The 21413-nt window shown below is 44.3% G+C and overlaps 1 protein-coding gene across 4 annotated transcripts in view; it reads right to left on the reverse strand.

Annotated features, from left to right (window-relative positions):
* Window positions 1-21413, reverse strand: part of EPB41L2 (erythrocyte membrane protein band 4.1 like 2) — a 193055-nt gene that overhangs the window by 110118 nt on the left and 61524 nt on the right. The window contains exon 1 of one of the 4 annotated variants that reach the window (XM_038526775.1): window positions 8524-8676. The exons of 2 other annotated variants lie outside the window; for them this stretch is intronic. The gene's annotated coding sequence lies outside the window, so the exon portion shown is untranslated. Of the gene's footprint in view, window positions 1-5623; window positions 5744-8523; window positions 8677-21413 lie in introns of those variants that run through there. One more of the 4 variants, XM_038526776.1, reaches the window with a different exon arrangement.

Below are 21413 nucleotides of genomic sequence, written 5' to 3' on the forward strand. Positions count from 1 at the left end.
AAGAAAAAGGAGAGGATGGGGAAAGGAGGACGACGAAAGGGAAGAAAAAGGGAAGAAGAATGTCTGGAGAGGAAGGAGCAACAAAGCAGGCCGAGCGCATGTGATTCCTCTGTCCCTTGTAGGTTTATTTTTCTCAAGCGTTAAAAGGTCCCATATCCCATATTCAAATACGTGCAGCTACATCCCACAGAGACAATCTGTTAGTCTGAGTTCTCTATATGCTGAGGATGAACAAGGGATGTTTTTAAACGACCCAATGCTGCCCACCCCAGTTACCTTAATAACACACCCTATGACTTGTGTTTTTAAGGGATAAAGAATCTATGAGAGAGTCAGAACTCTTTCTGTAAAGATACAAGCTAGCATCTGGCTTAAATTAAACCCACATACACAAAAGATAGAACCGTTGCCCTGGGCTAGCGCAAGCCTGGACAGGGTCAGGTTACACTCAGAGCACCATTTCCTCCACCTCTCTCTCTTCACAGAACTCCAGTTTTGCTGGGCTTTTCTCTCCTCCACACACAGGCCAGGGAGGTGGGCTCCAGGCTGGCCCACAAGGCAGCGATCTACTCATGGAAGGCCACGCTGGTTCCCCTTCCCCTGCCAAGATGACACGCACAACACGCCTCCTGGGAGGCTTCCAGAAAGATCCCTCCCCGTGGAGAGTGCCCCACGCTAAAGGCCCCTGCTCTGCCTCCGAGCACCGTGCCCCTGACCCCCGGAAATGCCGTGCCCACCGTCGTATCCGGGAAGGGAGACCGGCCAAGGACCGGGGGACACAGCGGAGCCGGCACGCCGCACAAGGCCAGGCTCTACACTTGAGCTTCGCATTATGTGAAACAACACAGTTCCCACCAGGAACAAGGGACACGGTGGCGCCAGGGGTTTCAGTCCTGCAGCCACTCTCAGACTCCCCATATTCCGAGGCAAGCACCGAAAACGGAGCTCTGGGCCGCCTGGGTGGCTCAGTGGGTTAAGTACCTGACTCGATTTCAGCTCAGGTCTTGATCTCCGGGTCATGAGTTCGAGCCCTGTGTTGGGCTCCATGCTGGGTGTGGAGCTTACTTTAAAACAAAAACAAAGGGATCCCTGGGTGGCGTAGCAGTTTGGCGCCTGCCTTTGGCCCAGGGCGCGATCCTGGAGACCCGGGATCGAATCCCACGTCGGGCTCCCAGTGCATGGAGCCTGCTTCTCCCTCTGCCTGTGTCTCTGGCCCTCTCTCTCTCTCTCTCTCTCTCTCTCTCTCTCTGTGTGACTATCATAAATAAATAAAAATTTTAAAAAAATATAGACACATTAAAAATAAATACTAAAACAAAAACAAAGTGGTTAAAAATAAATAGATGAGCCTTAAGAAACTGGAAACACACAGGAACTACCTCAGGTGGGTCATGGCCCTCATACCTAAGAGCCGTGCTTGTCAAATCGTCCCATTTTTCCCTGATGCACAAATTCTTAGAGCCTACTATCAAAGTTAATATCTAAGGTAGGATAAATGACAAATTCTTCATCCTAACAACTGTAAATAAGAATGAGATCTTAGAGTTCCTCAAAGTGTAAGACTCTGTTTCTTCATACACTGGGAGGGCCCCCCAATCCAATGAAAATCAGGACATAATTTTCAATACTGTTCAATTCCAGTAACACCTAAGACAAGTGCTAAGAATCTTATTTGTTAAAAGCCAAGTTCTTGCTGCTTTCATTAAGATGACGAGCATGGGATGATGTACGGAATTGCTGAATCACTATACAGCACACCTGAAACTAATACAGCACTGTACAGTAACTACACTGGAATTAAATAAAAAAAAAAAAAAAGACATCAAGAAAGGTCTGGGCAATGTGAAGTCTTCTCTAAAGCAACTAGGGTCATCCCCAAAACAGACACCTTTTCCTAGAATGTGCAGAAGTCATTAAGGATCCCAGTACTTACTGGATTCCAGTACTTACTGGATTATCGTTCTCATCTCCAACATGCACACAAACCTTGTCCTACCGGACCCTCCAACAGCACACACTAATCGAAGTGACAGAGACATCCCGACCCCTGCTGGCTCCTCATTAAGCAATTATGCATGGTGTGCTCAGAAATATTGACGAACTGCATTGAATTCCTTCTCTCAGACGGGGCCCCAATTTTTTTTTTTTTCTTTTAAACAGCCAGAGCTAGATCTCCATTCTTTCTGTGCGAAGCTATCTAATCTTTGGATAAAATAACACAGTGGTTTGGACATCAAGTCTGGGAACTTAAAAAGACCAGGATTAGAATTCCAGCTGTGTCTCCTACTAGCCATGTAATAACCATGGAGGCTATCCAGCCTTGCTGAAGTTCATTTTCCTCATAAGCAAAACAGGTATAGAATACACACTCACTGGGGTGCTTGAAGGATTAAATTAGATGCTATACATAATGTGCCTAGCACACAGTAAACTCCTAATAAATGGTGGGCCGCTGTCATCAAATAGAGGTTCCGGGGAAAAAAGGGACTCTGCTCCTTTGTTCACTAAAAATAAAATAGTAACAGAACAGAAATGATAGTGATGATATCACCTATTTGCTGAGCATTGTTCTAGAGACTCTGCATGTGGCGACTGCTTTAATCTTCACGACTCTTTGAAGTAGGAACTAAGAATATTCCTGTGTGATAGATGAAGGAGGAAAGACAAGATAAAGGATTTACACAAAGCTACATAAACACATGGAAGAGCTGGGATTCAGCCCAAAGGTCCGGCTCCAGGTCTTCCGCAACACTGCCCTCAGTCCCAAACAACGTCGCTATCACGTGACTGACGCCTAGCACGGTGCCTGACGCTTCGTGATCTGTAGAAAAAAGCAAAACTCAGACTCTCACTACCCACTTGCTGATCTGCCGTCCTAAGCAATATGTTCTAACCGGTCCCTGATAAATCTCACCTATTTTCGGGATGTCGATCGTATAATTTAGGCCCTTCTCTCGGAAGGAAGGTTTCTCGAGGCCTTTCACACATAGGTAGCAGACACAGCAATGGAAATGAAAAGAACCCCGCTCTCAGCCCAGTGAGGGGCAGAGGTAGCAAGACCAGCTTTAATATAGATTCCAAACACTCATCACTAATTCAGAAATGTGGGTCATTTAGACTCAGAAACTACTACTCATTTGAAAAGCTAACGGTTTTCTTCGAAGCCATCAGCGTCCTATCTTCAGGAAGCCACACAATGGGCCTCACGGGAACTCTTGGTGAAACACTCCAAAAAGGCATCATGCTTTTTAAAGAGCACTTAATTTTCATTCTCAATTGTGTTTGCTAGGTATGTATTTGCTCTCTAGCAAAATTTAAGTGACTCGAATAAAAAAGCCAAATAAAACAGTCCTGGTTATAAATTCCTTCAACGACAACAACAACAACAACAACAAAAAAAAACTTTCAATTTTTGAAATGGCTAAGGCTGACTAGCCCCCAACGAGGGGCAGAAAGTGAAATACAGAGTTAAGAGGAATACAAAGGACGCAAACGTATGAAAACGTCTCCATCACGCGCCTAGTACAAGAAACGAAAATTAAAGATTCAGAATGGAAAAATCCAAAAGCTTTATCATGTAATCACTGAACAAGACGACGGGGACAGAGGGGCATTCTTAAATTACTGCCAGAAGAGAAAACGGCATGAAATTCAACTTGTCAGCGGCTGTCAGAATTCCAAACGTGCAACTCTCACCAATTATCCTGCTTGCAGGAACAAATTCCACACATACACCTGCACACGTGTAACGTAAAATAATTCTGTACGGGTGACTCGCCGTGACATCGTAATAGCAAACGATCAATGCCCATCGATAGGTGACATTATACAGCTGAATCCCACGTAACTGTAAAGAAATAAAAAGAAGGTATCCATCCCAGTTACAGAAATATCTCCCAGTTACACTGTTAAGTATAAAAAGCAAGATTCAGATAGCACACCTGATGTACGACACCTTACAGGCTGAAAGCCAGGTATGCGCCAGTTATAAATACGTGAATACACATACACATATTTGCATCCATAGGCACAAAAAATAGGGAAGGACACAGAAGAGAAAGGGCAACGATTACAGGGAATGCTGAGAGGACACTAGGTAGATGAGGTACAGACCTACAAATATGGGAGCCAAATTTTTCAGGGAGAAGTTTGCACAAACTGAAGAACGTAAAAGTTTTCTTAAGAGGACAGTATTTTGCATGAACATATCCCACGCATGAGTCTGCTTCCGTGGAGATGATCCAAATGCCACAACTGCCATAAGCGACAGCGCCTTTTCACCTTGCTCTGTCCTCATAAATGAGCCGTATGAGTACAAAAGCCTTCCAATCTATTGCAGCTCAAAAGTAGCATTAAGAGAGCTTGAAATAAAATTGATTTTCTGGCATATGAAGTTTAAGCTCGCTTCTATCTCAAAGAGGTGGACACTTCGAGTGGCCTCCAAGTCAGCCTACATGACGAATCCACCCCTTACCCTACACAGGCTGCTCTCCTCAGCAGGGAAAGCTCAAAACCTAAGCTTTTAGAGCAACTGGACATCTTTTAAGTAAATCAATTCTTCTTTGGAAGATCCTGTGAGCATGATTCTTTCCACCTACGTGGCTGCTGTCTGGTACCTACATGTGAAAGGACTCAAGAAACAGTCTTTTCCAGAGAAGGCTTCTATGGCTCCGGAGAATGAGCCTTGCTCATCTTTAGCTTTTTCCCCTATGGTGTAGGGTGAAGACAAGAAGGCATCTTGGCTAACAGGAACACTGGTTTAAAAAAAAAAAAAAAAAGGAACACTGGTTTACGTGCAGGTAGGCCAAAAAAATTATTCCTATTCTCTCCTGGAGGAGTAAAAACAGGGAACTTGGAAATGGATTTCTTTAAGTGTCAAAAAAAATTGTTTAAAGGGAAATAAAACAGATTGGGAAGATTCTTATTAAACTTCTAAGCCGATCACACATAAACATCCCCGACCTGTCAGCGGCATCCTCCACATTTACAGGGAAAAGCACGAACAAAACTGGCCTGACAAGCACAAGGTCATGTCTCCTGTCTACACCTCTTCCCTGCCCACTTCTGCTCCTAAACTCACATTAAGAGGGTAACTCTTTTCTGCAGATGAGTAACTACATGTTTCTGGTGCAGCGTTATGCATCTGGCGGCTTCTCGATAAAACGTCTTTTGTGATGTTCCTTGTACTTGGGAAACATCTGTGCCCGCACCATACAACATTCCACAGAAGAGAAAAATACCCTAATGTGCAGTTTCTTCCAATGACATCCACAGCCAGGCTCAGAGCAGAGCCAACACCAGCACTCTCTCCTCCTCCTAATAGGCACCCGGGAGCGGGCTTTTTCTGAGGCTCATCCCACAACTAACTTCCAATAGGATCCTTCCCCAGCCCCATCAGGAAACTCACTTGGTACCAACTGGTAACCTACCACCAGTCTAATATTATTTCTGCATGAATAAAACTCTAAATTCTTTAGCTAAAATTCTTTAGTTCAGTAGGCTTTTCCCAAATAAGCTAACGACAAATCCACCAAGGTTAACTGCACAGGATAAACGCACAGGCTGCAGACGCTGCATTTTAGTAGGTCATAAGACAAAGTCTTGTCAAAATCAATCAACTCACCACACTATGACAAGGCCACCAAGCTGCAGCCTACACTGATCTCCCACTTCCAAATCCTCTTCTCCGTAAGCTTTGGAACACTGCAGTCAACAGGCATAAATATCTGAACCTCGTCGAAAACTATAATTCAAAAAAAAAAACAAAAAAAAAAAAAATAAATAAAAAAAAAAAAAAAGAAAACTATAATTCACTTTTAAAATGTTGATCGTTAGCTCTTCTTCCATTTTAAATATTTACAGCCCTACCAAAGAGCCATGCCCGTGCACAGCACATGTTCTTAAAATAGGAGACACTAAACTGAGGACTTTTCTAGCTGAGGTAAGCAGATCCAAATGTTGACACTAGTCTGGCTGGTCGGCAGAAGGTGCTGCAGACTGTTAGCATATGGACCATCCGAGGCTGCCGTGAGAAAAGCAACTGTCCCCAGGCGGGAAAAGCTGTGACTACAATGGAATTAGAGACATGCCATTTGGAACGCCTCAAGCCTTTCTCCCCAGCCACCCCCCCCCCCAAGTATTTCTACTCTGAGCTTTAGTTTAGTTCAAAAACTATTTTATTTAGTAAAAGCTTCAAACACGGACTTCTTGGGTGGGGCTGGCTAGGACATATTTTTGCTTTAGCTAAATACATTTCTTTCTTTGGAGGGAAGAGTCTCAAAATTCAACATTTGTAAACCTGATTCGGTACAGAATCCTGCTGGAGAACATGCCAGGATGTGCATCCAACCTTCGAGATCCAACAAAAATTCAAGAACCCCAGATGTCAAGGCTTAATATTTCCCTTTCCAACTTTGTGATCCAGTAGGATGTTACCCTAGAGGTCACCAGCGCATCACAGGGTACGCACGGGCACACACGTGGAGGTGGGGCGGGGCGCCTGCGGCTGGCTGTCCACAGCACCAGGGTCACCTGCACAGGTATTTATTTATTCCCACACCCAGTGGCCCATCACTTTAAGAGATGGTTCTTTGCTGGGCCTCCAAAAGGAAAACCTCTCCTTCACAGGTACATACATGCCTCCCTGCCCCCAAATATGCCAGCTGGTAACTGCTTCGGCGGTCTAAGAGCAGCATTCCCTCAGGGTGGACAATCACAGACCCTGCAGAGATCATCTGGCAGTCACAGTGGTACTGCTTGTTTCATTAGAAAGGAACACTAAAGCAAGGTCCTTTTTTTTTTTTTTTTTTAAAGGAAGTTGTCAGGTTAATAAATTATATCAAGAAAAAGCAGGAAGATAATTTTTTCTAAGCCTGGATGTCAGAAGCTGGGCAATAATGGGGAGTTGTCCCATTTCTTCAAAGTGACAACAGATGACCTATTCAGTAAAAAAAGAGGTTAATACTTATCCCTATTCAAACAGTATTTACTTAGGGTGTGACAACTGCAAAACAACATACAATTCTCGATCGCTGCTCGTGGCCACTAAGTCTGCAGATGCTAAAAAATGTGACTTCAACTCTGTGCTAACCACAGTACAAGTGCCTTTAAGCAAATGAGTTAGGCTGAAAATGAAGCAGTTTCTAAATTAAAATATGTCACCCTTTAACATGTTTAAAGAGTAACTGTAAACTATTAACCTTACACAGTGCTCATTGTGCTTTAGGAACAATTCACTTTCACACAGTATATCGTACGCCTGAATAAATCGACTGTGAACAACAGGACAAGTATGTCACATAAACCAACTAGCTCCATTATTCTCATAGGTCAAGCCTGAAAAAGCAATTATGTTAAAGATAACTGGACAAAATTCAACATCTGCCTAGAAAAATGCACACAAGGAGGCCAAAGCTAAACTCTGGCCACACGCACGCACACAAAGGTACTTTACATAGGACTTGGATCAAATATAGCTGAACGCACCCCCTGCCAAGCAGCATACTTACCTAGGCTCCATGGACTCTGTACATTAGTATTTTCCAAATGTTCAGGCCCCTGGATATTGACACTCGCAAAAGCAAACTTTCTTCAAAAGCCAAAACAAACAAGCACATCCCACAAAACCCACTGCTACAACAGAAATGTCCTCAAATCTCCCCCCTTAAAATACATACGCAGCTTTTTTAAAGTACATGGAGCCCGCTGTCTGCTGTTCCCTCATTAGAAGCCTGGGAAGCTGATGGGAACCCAGCTCCCAAAAGCCTACAGAGCAGGACCGGCCCCACCCAGGTGGGACGGGGCTGGAGAAGGGCATGCCCAGCTGGGTGCCAAGCCACTTCATTCCCCAGCCAGAAAATCCACACGGGTCACAGGAAAAGTCATCTTCCCGCTGCTCGCTCTGCCCACTAAGTGAACACTTCACAGAAAGAATGGTTTTAACAACGACTGTAATTTTATGAGTCTAGTTTTTATAATCCTACTATTGCTGAAAAATTTCTCCTCAGTGTTGGTATCATTTTGGCTGTGGGTTTGCGCCTCTTAACCCTTTTTTTTCTCCCCCCCAACTTTGTTTTTTATTTCTGTCATTTGAATCCCCCTACAGAGAGACACCAAAAGCATATGTATAGAACACAGAATCGAATCTTTCTCTATAAATTATCATTTATAGATACCAAAAAAAAAAAAAACCTATAAACACATAGGTGTTTCACTTTTATGTATTGAAAACTGGACTATTTTGATTCATTTATAAAATAATTTGCTTATTCATTCAGACTGTATTTAAAAATAGAGGCTCCTTTAGATTTAAATTTATAGGTACCATCGTATGGTCACAAAGCTGCTAAGTCCCTGCTTTGTCCTTGTCAATCCTACACGAGACATGATGGATACAAAAGGTAATCCTATATCCACAGGTCATATGAATACAAATACCTAATGGAAAGCAAAACACACTCCAAGTCATTAAAGAAAAATGCATTAACTTTAAGATTCCGCTAAGAGATCTGAGAAATGACTAACCTTCCTTAATCCTACAACACCAACCCTCTGCCCTTTACATTTCCACGGTTTAAATTCAGGTGTGCGTGTATGTTCCAGTACAAATCCTCACATTAGTAAGTCAGGACCAAGAGACTGCATCTAAGGATGTACTTTCACACCCTCACTGTGCTACCGTGTTCTTAGGTCAATGAGTATTATGTGCTCACTCCACCTACAGAATCTTGAGAAAAAGTCTCTTCAAATTACTTGAGATATTTAAAACAAATGTAACATCAACATAAAAAAATGTTATGAAACATGTTAGTGAAAATATGTCCCAGTAGCAGCTCTGAAGAGACTGATCCATCAAAATAAACAAATACAAAACACCTTTTCCTGAAATAGGTTACTCTGTGGAATCCCTAAGGCTCAGAACTCCCGCCATGCCAGGCAGCACTGCATCCAGTGAAGGTAACAATGGTAGATGTCTACAACCCATCCCAGCCATCTCTCATCACCCCTGTGCCCCCTATGCTCATAGCTCTCCTATTGCTATTGACTGAATTGTGTCCGCCCCAAAATTCACATGCTGAACTCCCACTGTGCTGATATTTGGAGCTGAGAGCTTTGGGGGAGAAGTCAATTTGGAGGAGGTCACAAGGGTGGGGCCACCATGATGAATCAGTGCCCTCATAAGAAGAGACACACCAGTCTGCTCACTCTCTCATTCTCCCCTGCTCTCTCTCACTTCACTACGTGGCAGCCAGTGACAAGCTAAGTAAGAAGGGAGCCCTCACCAGAAAGAGACCATGCTGGCACCTTGATCTTGGACGTCCAGCCTCCAGAAATGTGAGAAAATGTGCGTAAGCCACTCAGCGGTGCTGTCCTAGGGCAGCCCACGTGGATCACAGCACCTACTTTCTCAATAATACAGCCCCATGCTACTGCTCAAGCTCCTCTGCTGTCTTCAATATAAAAGATCCTGCTCCTAAGACATCTGAATTTCATTGTTTAAACAAAAGATTAAGAGAAGACAGGAAAATCAGTTTTATGGCACTATAATCTGGAAATAGAACAAACCATTCATACGGAAGATAAAAAGAGAACCCAGAAAATATAAATGAGTTTCCAAATTCATACACCCAATAAGTGGTAGAGTCAGAATTCACACCAATCAATTCCATCTGTCTCGAAAGCCAACGCGAGTGGTGGTGTATTCATACCACCATAGTGGTAATAAGCAAGCTGCTCCCCAAAGCCAACGTACCTTTCCACCAAGGTCGCATCACTGCTATTTTAACACCTTTGTTTTCCAGATGAGTAAACTGAGCCCCAAGGAGTGAAATAACTTCTCCAAGGTTACTCAGTGGGTTGCTGGCAGAGAGGTACACAAACCAAGTCCAGGGTCATTTAATCCATTCATTCCCATAAAATTTTGAACACATTAAAGTGCACAAAATGCATAAGCTGAACATCCACAAATATCTTTCCATAAAACTGTAAAATACAAGTTTATATTTATTAAATTTGTCTTGTGAAGATCCTAAGTAGTCACGTTCTGATACATGTAAAGGGGAAGTTAGGGGCACCTGGCTGGCTTGGTCAGGGGAACACATAACTCTTGGGAGTAGAGATCAATTAAGTAAAACTGCAAAAAGGTGCAGGGAGTGGAGAGATTAAAAGTTTATCCTAATTTTTTTTTAAGAATACTATTTTTTTTAAGTGCTCCAGCTTGTTGGTTGGGGTTAGAGTGTGGGACATTTTTCCTGTTACATGGGTTTGTATATAAATAGAACTTAATGTTAAATCCAGTATCATAATTTGACTTTTAAAACTGTCCTACCTTCTGCTTTATGAAAACAAAAAAATATATAATTGACCAAGATGTAGAGGACCCAATAATCTAATAGGTCACCCATAGCTCCAAAACCGTAAGAAACACAAACTCAGTACAGAAAGTAAAGTTACCAGTATTGCAGAAAGACAATGAGGAAGACCATTCCTTTTAATCCTCCCATCTTTATTCATCTAGCTTCTGTCTGAAAAGCAATTATTTGTCACAAAAGGGGAAAAAAAGCATGTATTTTTCTGGCATAACTCTATAATAACCTAAAAAGTACTCCCCAAAACTCACTATTTTTGATTCTACTATTTTACAGAGATTCCTGATAGGAATCTAGGTACTGATTCCTACCTACCAATTGGCATACAAGACCATACTTCCAGAACAAACATGTAGAAGTTTTATCATTCTTTCAATCTGGTTGAGCTTCCACTGGTCTATAAAATGTTCTAACAGCCCACATTTCATCACTGTTATCTGATATCTGATGTCAGCAAAAAGAAAAAAAAAACCCCACTGAACTAGTTCCATGGTTTCCTATGCGTAAGTTCTCCTTTGACAACATACCACCACAGTTTAGCTTCTCTCAAGCTCTAAATCCAGAATAATTTCCACAACTGCAGGAGTCATTTGCAAAGTTTCATCCCTGCCACATTTTTTTAAATGTAATATTAGAAAGTGCTATAGATTCACAAGACTTGAAGGGAAAAAAACATCTTATAGTCCCAGATGTTTTTTTTAATGGGTTTTTAGATAAGAGAGTAGGTACAGGGGAAGACATAACAAAGAGGTGGTGGTTGGGAATCCATAATCAGAGAGTTAATGTCTTGAAAGCATCTAAAAAAGCGTCAAGGTGGAAGGATTTTTTTTTATATAATAAATTTATTTTTTATTGGTGTTCAATTTACCAACATACAGAATAACACCCAGTGCTCATCCCGTCAAGTGCCCCGCTCAGTGCCCGCCACCCATTCACCCCCACCCCCCGCCCTCCTCCCCCTTCCACCACCCCCTAGTTACCCAGAGTTAGGATTTAAGAGCTCTAACTCAGATGTCAAAAGTAGCACTGAGACTTACACACTCAGGCGAGTACGCCAAGCCAGCATTTACTCTTCAATGTATTATTTTCATTCAGTCATGTCTAGGAAACGTTTGCTAAGTTCCTCCTTTGCACCAGACACTAAGGCCTTCTTCCCCATTCCAGCCCTCAGGGAACTCACCAGTTTGGCAGGGAAGGCAGACGCATAACTAATCCTACCATGGGTAACAAGGGCTATGGCAGAGGGACAGGAAGGCCACAGCAAAGAGGACTCCTTGAGGAGGCCAAGGAAGGAATCACAGACTTACAATGTCTAGGCTCATCGGTACCATTTTAAAGGAACAAATGCTACTGCGAATAACATGGCAACTACACCCCCTTTGCCATAGGTGTTCAAATAAAAGCACCCATCAAAAAGCCTGTTGCATAAAAAGCAGAAACAAAGACCTTGCTAGCACCTGGGAAACACCCTACATCTGGCCGAGCATAGTGGAGTGCTTACAGAATTAAGAATTCAGAGCCAGAAGAGACCTCAGTGTCTGTGTACCTATAGCCCTTGCCTTTCACAGACGCGGAAGCTGAAGCCCGCAAGTCGAGGACTTGTCCAGGCTACGCAGTTAGTCTGCAGCAGAGCCCAGGCTGCAGGTCACCAGCAAATAATACCAGGCCTTTCCCCACATGGGTTACCCGGCTGCATGAGGAGGAAAGAGCAGAGCCCTAGGATGGAGAAAGCAGGCCCCAGAGGCCCCGGTTGGGCTCCCCAGTGGCAGAAGAAACCAGGAGCCTGGAGAGCAGGCACCTGGTAGGCCTCAATGTTCCCCAGCTCTGCCCCCACACTTTGGGCCCAAGAAAAGCCCTAAACCTTCCATTCCCCAAAAAAGGAGGTTTCAAAAAATAAAAAGGCCATTGCCAAGAAATCACGTACTCTTCGCCATCTGAAAGAACATTAAATTCATAATCAAAGAGTCTGATATACGTCACCACGGCACACTACCACCTCGCTGGTGCCAACCAGGTAAGAGGAAGGTCCCAGCAGACCACTTGCCTACATCCCGGGGTTGTTGCGAGGATCACGGGAGAATCACCACAGGAGCCACTGCTGAAGTGCAAAATGCTGAACCAATGCAAGTGACTAACAGATCTAGAATTCCAGTGGTCCAAAAATTCATCTAGGCTTTCTCCTAAAAATGGCTAAACATGCCGGTACATTTATTTAAAAAAAAAAAAAATTAAACATGAACATGTAGTCATCTCTTACCAATTCTATCATATCTATTTTTTCCCCTCAACTTGTGGAAGGAAAACTGTTTCTCCACCTTAATTCACTTTCTGTAACTTCTCTTCTTTCCCTTCCTTTCCAGCGGCACCACTGTTTCCAAGAGACCCCGCTAGAACTTAAGTGGCAGGGACGCCCGGGGGGGGCTCAGCGGTGGAGCATCTGCCTTCGGCTCATGACCCTGGAGTCCTGGGATCGAGTCCTACACTGGGCTCCCTGCATGGAGCCTGCTTCTCCCTCGGCCTGTGTCTCTGCCTCTGTGTCTCAAATAAATAAATAATCTTTTAAAAACTAATATACATAGCAAAGAGGTCATACAAGCCTCTTACCAACAGTCCTGTTGTGCCCGGTCGGACACCACTTGTACCAGGACGAGCCAGGCAAACAAGCAGCGTACAGCTGTGGGTCATGCCCTGGGAGGGATGATGCCCGAGCGGGTCTCCCTCCTGCCCCGTCCCCTTCTGTGTGACACAGGCCTCATGCATGGCTTGGGCACTCGTCTGGGCACCAGGTTACTTCCAGAACCTTACAGCTTTGGGAGCTCTGTCATTTGAAACTGGGGCTCCACTCTGCAGCTTTGCCTGTGCAGCCTCGCTCCCCCCGAGGTGAATCACGGAAGAAAACCCCACGGCAGGTGCTCGGGAGCCCTCGGCCACAGCCCGTGCCCACCCCAAGCAGGAGGAGGCCCAGCGGCCACCGGAGTCCTCACCAGTAGTTAGCCTCACCTAGGACGTGCTGACTTCGGCTCTGTACATTGGGGGTAGGAGGGGGTTCTGCTAAAGTCCATTCATTTGGTGAGGAGTTGCTGCCTCCGGAGAGCGGCTGGGGTCACACACCCGGCTGAGCCTCCACGCCAGCAGTGCAGGGGAGGGCATTTCCCTCAGGGCTACGGAGCAAGAGGAGCTCAGCTGGGCACGATGTGCTCGACGGCGACAGGCGGCAAGGACGCTTCCCACAGCGACGCTGCGCTGACCTTCAAGGCCGAGGGGGGCTTCCTGGCCCTGCCCGTGGAACGGAGTGAAGGGCCAGCCCCGAGATAAGGGCCCCGGACACGGGGGGGCACACAGGGGGCCGCCAGCGAGCAGTGGCCCTCAGTGTGGACGCCTCCGCCGCCCCGCCGGGCGGACACTCGCCGCGCCCCGGGAGGACCTCGGCACCCCGGAGAACATGCGCCGCAACCAGAAGCGGGACGGGGCGGCGGCGTCCACACCGACGGCCGCGGAGACGCCGAAGGGGCGGGTCAGTGTTTCGCGGTTAAAAGGCCAGGATTTGGTGACCAGGTGCGTCGTGGGGCGCGCAGAAGCCATGTCCCGGGCTTCCGGAGGCTCGAGCTCGGTCAGCACGGCCGGGGCACAGGAGGCGGAGGTGGGGGGAGGGCGCGCTGCCAGGCCCAGGGCGCTGCCGGGTCAGGGGGCACGTGGAGCCCCGAGCGACGCCGAGCGAGGAAACCCTGAGCAAGCCCCGGGGGAGCCGCGGGGGGGGGGGGGGGGGGGGGAGGGGTGCGGGCGCCGCCCAGGGGCCCTGGGGCCCGGCGGAGGGCGGGGCGGGGTAGGGTGGGGCGGGGCAGGTGACCCGCAGGGCAGGGCAGGTGACCCACGGGGCGGGGTGGGTGACCCACAGGGCAGGTGACCCGCGGGGCAGGGCAGGACAGCTTAAGGCAGCCCCGCCGAGCAGTGAGCGCCCAGGACCCCAGGGCGGGTGCGAGGTGCAGCGGAGGCCTGGGCCGGGAGGTGTGGGCCAAGCTTCCCGGGGCCTCTCCACGGGGCACAGGCGGGCAGAGGCCCAGGCTGGGGGTCACGTGCCTCACTGCGATCCAGGGCCCGTGGGGCTAGGACACGCGCGCCTGGGGCGGAGGGCCCCGGCCACTGAAGCGGGTTCCGCCTCCACGCCGCTCCCATCCCGCTGGGGCCTCGCAGGCCGGCTCCCCACCCACGGTGGGGCTTGAACCTACAACCTGAGCCAAGACCTGGGCCAAGACCAGAGCCAGATACTTAAGTGCTGAGCCATCCAGGCGCCCGGAAACCTCTGAGGAGCTTAAGGAAGAAAAGAAAAACTGAGGAGAAAGGGAAAATTTTGGAGAAAATATGGCCAATCCCCTAGAATATAGCCAACGAGAATTCTCTTAGCATTCACGTCAACACAGAATTCAAAACAGGTTAAACTGAACTATTTCCAACATTAAGTTACGGGCATTTTAAAAGCTTTGTTTGAGATTCCTCAGAGAACCTTCTAATATATTAACTTTGTACGTCGAAGGCAGTAAACTGCCCAGAAGGACCATATCCAGTAAGTGCCACCTTCGCCCCGGTTTAGCAGCCGCAGAGAAGCTGAACAACTCACTGAAGTCACAAGGTCTGGAGAGCGCTGCTGTCATTGCAGCGTGTGCCAAGGATCTGGCTAAATGGATTTTACAAGATACAATAACTATAACTGTAATTCCTATTCTCAGACTGTGAAGCCTGTGTCTCAATAAAATGCCGATTTAAAAGACAAGACAATAAAGACCACCGTCACTACCAGAACCCTGTAAGAGTATGTGAAAGGTTATAAAACAAAACTCCTTTTATAGAGTTGAATCCTTTCCAGGGTGGGCCTTTAAGACATTCTGACAGTGCACACAAATACTATCTCTGGAACGGAACCAGAAAGGCACAGCTGCAACACATCTTCCACTGAAGTTGTAACGGACTCAATAGCAGTCCTTCCCTTGAGCAAGGGAGTCCATAAAAGCCCGAAGCAGAGCTATTTTCCCCTACCAACTGCTCCGCGGAACTCCTCTCTCCTCATCCAAACCGTAGCTTCATTAAAAACCTGAAATGGACAGCGTGGACAGGATGCCTTCACAATAGGTTTGTATAAGGAAATCTAAATAAAACTTGAAAATAGTGACTACTATATGGTTTTCATTAAGAAAAATCCCCAAGTGAACCAAAACTATCCTAAGAATACAAGGAGATACATATTTTTTGAATTACAGTCCATCAGCATCACAAACAGGAAATTTGGATGGATTAGCAGGATACTTTTTTTCGCCAACACTCTTAAGAAGTTAGTGACCAAAAAAATTAAGATGACTTAGTATTCTCAATCCTGATGTATTTTGAACTTATGCTATATCTGGTTATTTATGGCAGCTAAGACTGACAAAGATGTTTTAAAATCAGTTAGGAATAACCTACAACAATGAAGGTAAGCACATCAAAGGTTTATTTGTCATGCTTTCCCTGCTGTAGTTTTGACTATGTTTCTTTTTTTTTTTTTTTTAATTTTTATTTATTCATGATAGTCACAGAGAGAGAGAGAGAGCAGCAGAGACACAGGCAGAGGGAGAAGCAGGCTCCATGCACTGGGAGCCCAATGTGGGATTCGATCCCGGGTCTCCAGGATCGCGCCCTGGGCCAAAGGCAGGCGCCAAACCGCTGCGCCACCCAGGGATCCCGTTGACTATGTTTCTATAGCAACACCAACAAATACTCTTCTACAAATACTTCTGCAGCCAAGATAAAAACCAATAACCACTTCTCTAATTCATTTCTATCATGGCTTCCAACAAAAAATATCAGCCTTTTGGGGCGCCTGGGAGGCTCTGTCATTTAAGTGTCCAACCCTTGATCTCCATTCAGGTCTTAAATCACAGTCATGATTCAAGCCCCACAAAGGGCTCCACGCTGGGCATGGAGCCTACTTTAAAAAAAAAAGAAGAGGGATCCCTGGGTGGCGCAGCGGTTTAGCGCCTGCCTTTGGCCCAGGGCGCAATCCTGGAGACTCGGGATCGAATCCCACGTCGGGCTCCCGGTGCATGGAGCCTGCTTCTCCCTCTGCCTGTGTCTCTGCCTCTCTCTCTCTCAATCTCTCTGTGATGATCATAAATAAATAAATTTAAAAAATTTTTAAAAAAAGAAGAAAGGAAAGGAAAGGAAAGGGAAAAGGAAAAGGAAAAGGAAAAGGAAAAGGAAAAAGGAAAAAGGAAAAAGGAAAGGAAGAAAAGAAAATCAGCCTTCCTAAACCATTCCAGAAACATCAAAACCTAAGGCTATGCATATATCACTTGTTAACCACAACTGCAGATACCCTTAAATCCTTCACAAGGGGAAACTAATGACAAAGGAGGTATAATTCTGTTACTACTTTGACAATAACTCATTTTGAACAGAAAGAGACAAGATAGCAAAAGAAAGTGATTACTAACAAATGACTTACTTGGAAAATTATCTAAATTCTAGAAAAAGAACACTGAAAACTTTGTGTCAAAATGTAAAGCAAAGAATTCAATATTCTGAGGCCCCAAGATAAGCGAATTTCTCTGCCTAAATTTCAGACATGCTTTCAAAATCTTTTGTTAGTGCCATTGTTTTGAAGTAAACAAAATATTTTACTAGTAGCAATAGGCCTGCCTCTTTTGTGAGCAAGCACATGCAGAATGCTTTACAAATGCCCGGACTTAAGCCTCAAAACATCTCTACACAGAAAATATTATCAAGTTCATTTTTTTTTAAGATTTTTAATTTATTTATTAGAGACAGAGACAGAGAGAGAGAGAGAGAGAGAGAGGCAGAGGGAGAAGCAGGCTCCATGCTGGGAGCCCGACCTGGGACCTGATCCCCCATCTCCAGGATCACACCCTGGGCTGAAGGTGGCGCTATACCACTGAGCCACCTGGGCTGCCCTCACGTTCATTTTATACATGAACAAAATGAGCCTCAGAGAAATGAAATACCTTCCCTTAATAAGCATGGGATGCAAAATAGCACAGTGACCACCAGTCCTAGAGTTAGCAGGAGATAGATAATCAAGATTTGAATCCAATGCTATTTTATTTGAAATACATCCTTGGCATTACACCATGACACTTCTGCAACCACCCAGTTACACTTCACCCAACAACAAAACTCAGCCTTTTATTTTTTTTTTTTTCAAAACTCAGCCTTTTACATGTAAATCTCACCTACCCATGCGTCACGCTCGCCTGTGAACTTATACATAAGGACTTTACTCAACTGCTTCTACTCTAGCCCATACATTTTCTCAAAAATATCTTTTAGAGATACATAAGGAAAACTGCAAAACACAATGGAAAGTATTTTCCAAGCACATACGTATACGTCAACAGATACTTACCTGGCATATAAGGTTAATAGCTAGATATATGCCACACCATGCCTTCTTCAGAGCACAGAGAGCCGTTTGGGGAGATGAGAGCGATGTAAATAAAAAGCCAACCCTATAAACTTGTGAGTTAACCATAAATGCATTAAAAAAAAAAGCACATGTCCATAAGTACTACACATACACCAGATATCCCAGAACAGTTCTGATTTCAAATATTCTATCCCACTAAATTGTGGGTTTGGGACTAATGGGTAACTGCAGGCTAGAGTGGTAAATAGAAGAAAGTTGAACAAAACTTTGCAAGAATGGTGGGTTCTCATTGGTAGGAAAGAGGAACAGGGGCATGCAAAGTAGGTGGAAAAAGTCCTCAGGGTGAAGCAGCAAGATGCACGAAACATTCTGGGTCTGGGGGAGCTGGTGTGGTGAGTGGGGCAGTGGGTTCACCATTATCCCTGGATCAGTCACATACAAAGGTAAGCCAGAGGCGATGCTGAAACAGGATAGTCGGAAAGATTGTTCAGGGCTGTGAAGTCCAGGATAAGGACTCTGAGGTAAAGAAGATAGGTTAGCCCTCCTAAAGTTTGGCGGGGGGGTTGTTTTGCTTTATTTTAGGAACAGCTTTACTGAGCTCCCATACAAGTCATTCACTGTAAATGTACAATTCAGTGATTCTTAGTATAGTCAGTTGTGCAACCATCACCACAAACTATCTTAGGACATTTTCCTCAACCCAAAAAGAAACCCCAAACTTCTTAACTCATTCTATGAGGCCAGATACCAAAGCCAAACAAAGATATCACTGGAAAAAAAAAAAAAATGAGGCAAACTACAAGGCGATATCCCTAATGAATACAGAAGCAAAAAGCCCTCCACAAAATACTGGTAAACTGGGACACCTGCATGGCTCAGCAGCTAAGCATCTGCCCTTGACTCAGGGCGTGACCCCGGGGTCCTGGGATCGAGTCCCACATCAGGCTCCTGCAGGGAGCCTGCTTCTCCCTCTGCCTCTGTCTCTGCATCTCTCGGCATCTCTCATGAATAAATAAAATCTTAAAAAAAAAATACTGGTAAACTAAATCCAGCAAGATATTAAAAGGCACTTACACCATGACCAAGTGGAAATTATTCCAGGAATAGAAGCATGATTCAACACACAAAATTCAATCAGTAATCATGTTAATAAGAGAAAAATACAAGAATATCTCAATAGACAGAAAAAGCATTTGACAAAATCTAGCATCCTTTCATGATAAAACATTCAACAACCTAAAATGAGAGGAACTTCCTCAATGGGATAAAGGGCATCTACAAAAATACACCTCACACCTAAATGGTAAAAGACTAAAAGCTTCCCCCCCTAAGATTAGGAACAACACAGATGTCCCCTCTCACCACCTCTATTCAACATTATACTTAAAGCCAGTGTAATTAGGCAAGAAAAATAAATAAAAAGCAACCAAGTGGATAAGGAAAAAGTAGATGACCTCTATTTGCAGATGGCATGATTGTTAGATTAAAAACCATGGGACGCATGGGTGGCTCAGGGGTTGAGCACCTTGCCTTCAGCCCAGGGCGTGATCCTGGAGTCCTGGGATGGAGTCCCATGTCAGGCTCCCTGCATGGAGCCTGCTTTTCCCTCTGCCTGTGTCTCTGTCTCTCTCTCTGTCTCTCTCATGAATAAATAAATAAAATATTTTAAAAAAATAAAGTTCTAAAACTATCTTCAAAAAAAAATCCAAAAAAAAAACATAAAAAAATAAAAATAAAAAAAACCTAAAGAATCCCCCCACCCCCCCAAAAAAAAGCTAATGAAGGAGTTCAGCAAAATTGCAGGACAGAAGATCAATATACATATTCAGTTGCATTTCTATATGTAAACAATCCAAAATATAATTCTCTTAGCATCAAAAGGAATACAAAGGAATAGATTTAACCAAGGAAGAATAAGACTTGTATACTGAAAAATACAAAACATTGTTCCAAAAAAATAAAAATAAAAATCACAGACAACATATATAAATCCATACTCGTGCAAAGACTTCATAGTGTTAAGATGGCAATAATCCCCAAATTGAAAGATTCAATGCAATCCCTTTAAAATTCTAAGTGCCTTTTCTGCAGAAACAGGTTAATCCTAAAATTCATATGGAATTGTAAGGGACCACAGATAACTGAACCCATCATGCCACAGACGAACAAAGTAGGAGGATTCACCCTTCCTGATTTCAAATTTTTAACAAAGCTAGAGTAATCAAAACAGTGGTACCGGCATAAGAGCAGCTATACAGATCAGAACAGACTTGAGAGTCCAGAAACAGACCCATACATCTATAACCAGCAGAATTCGGCAAAGGCGCCAAGTTTGTAACAATGGGGAAGGAACAGTCTTTTCAACAAATTGTACTGGGACAACTGGCTATCCACATACAAAAGAATGACTCTGAACCCCTACGTCACACCATATAAAATAATTAACTCAAAATGGACCAAAGACTTAAAATATACAGCTAAAAATATAAAACTCTTTGAAGGAGTATAAATCTTCATGACTTTGGACTTCACGACATAGTCTTAAACAGAACACCTAAAACACAAGCAACAAAAGAAGAAATGAATTGGACTTCAGCAAAATTAAGAACGTTTGTGAGTCACAAGACACTATCAAGAAAACAAAGAAACAGCCCAAAGAATGAGAGAACGTGCTTGTGCACCACGCTCAGCATGTGTACCCGGTGTGAAGAATGTATAAAACATCCTTACAATTCAACAAAATGACAATCCAATTTTAAAAGGAGTAAAGGACCTGAATAAATAATTCTCCAAAGAAAATGTAAAAATGGCTATTCATTACAGGAAAAGATGTTCAACATCATTAGTCATTAGAAAATGGAAATAAGAGCACATCGAAATAGCTCTTCCATCAACTAAAATGACTAGTGGAAAATAAAAAGCCACCAAGTGTTTGCAGAGAAATCAGAACCCTCCTACACTGCTGCTATCGGGAACATAAAATGAAACAGCAGGTGCAGAAGGTGACGTGGAGAAGGAGGACTGGGTAGTAACTGCTTAAGGTATACAGGGTTTCCTTTGGAGAAAACATTCTGAGAGGATGGTAACAACTGCAGATCATTTGGATATAATAAAAACCACTTTAACATACTTAAAACGGTGACTTTTAAGTGATTTTGTTTTTACATTAAAAAAAGAGAGAGAGAGACCTCAAACCCTTTAGCCATCATTCCCTAAAACTCTCAGCCCTAGACAACCACAAATCTACTTTGCGTCCCTATAAATTTCACAATTCTGGACATTTTACATAAAAGGAATCCTGCCATATATGGTTTTTAGTACCCTTTTTTTTTTACTTGGTGTAGCATTTTCAAGGTACATTCATGTTGTAGCACGCATCAGCTCTTCATTCCTTCACACGGCCAAGTGACTGTATTTTATGGCTCTACCACATTTTGTTTATCCACTCATCACTTGATGGACATTTGTATTGTTGCTACTTTCTGGCTATCATAAATCATAAATCCTGCTGCTGTGAACATCGGCGTCCAAACTTTGGTGTGGACATAGGTACAGGCCAAGAGAAATGAAAGCCTAAGGGCAGAGCAGCCAGGCAGATACAAGTTCCACGTTCAGGTTTTCAGAAACCGACA

The sequence above is a fragment of the Canis lupus genome, chromosome 1 (assembly GCF_011100685.1).
Source record: "Canis lupus familiaris isolate Mischka breed German Shepherd chromosome 1, alternate assembly UU_Cfam_GSD_1.0, whole genome shotgun sequence".
NCBI classification, from domain to species: domain Eukaryota; kingdom Metazoa; phylum Chordata; class Mammalia; order Carnivora; family Canidae; genus Canis; species Canis lupus.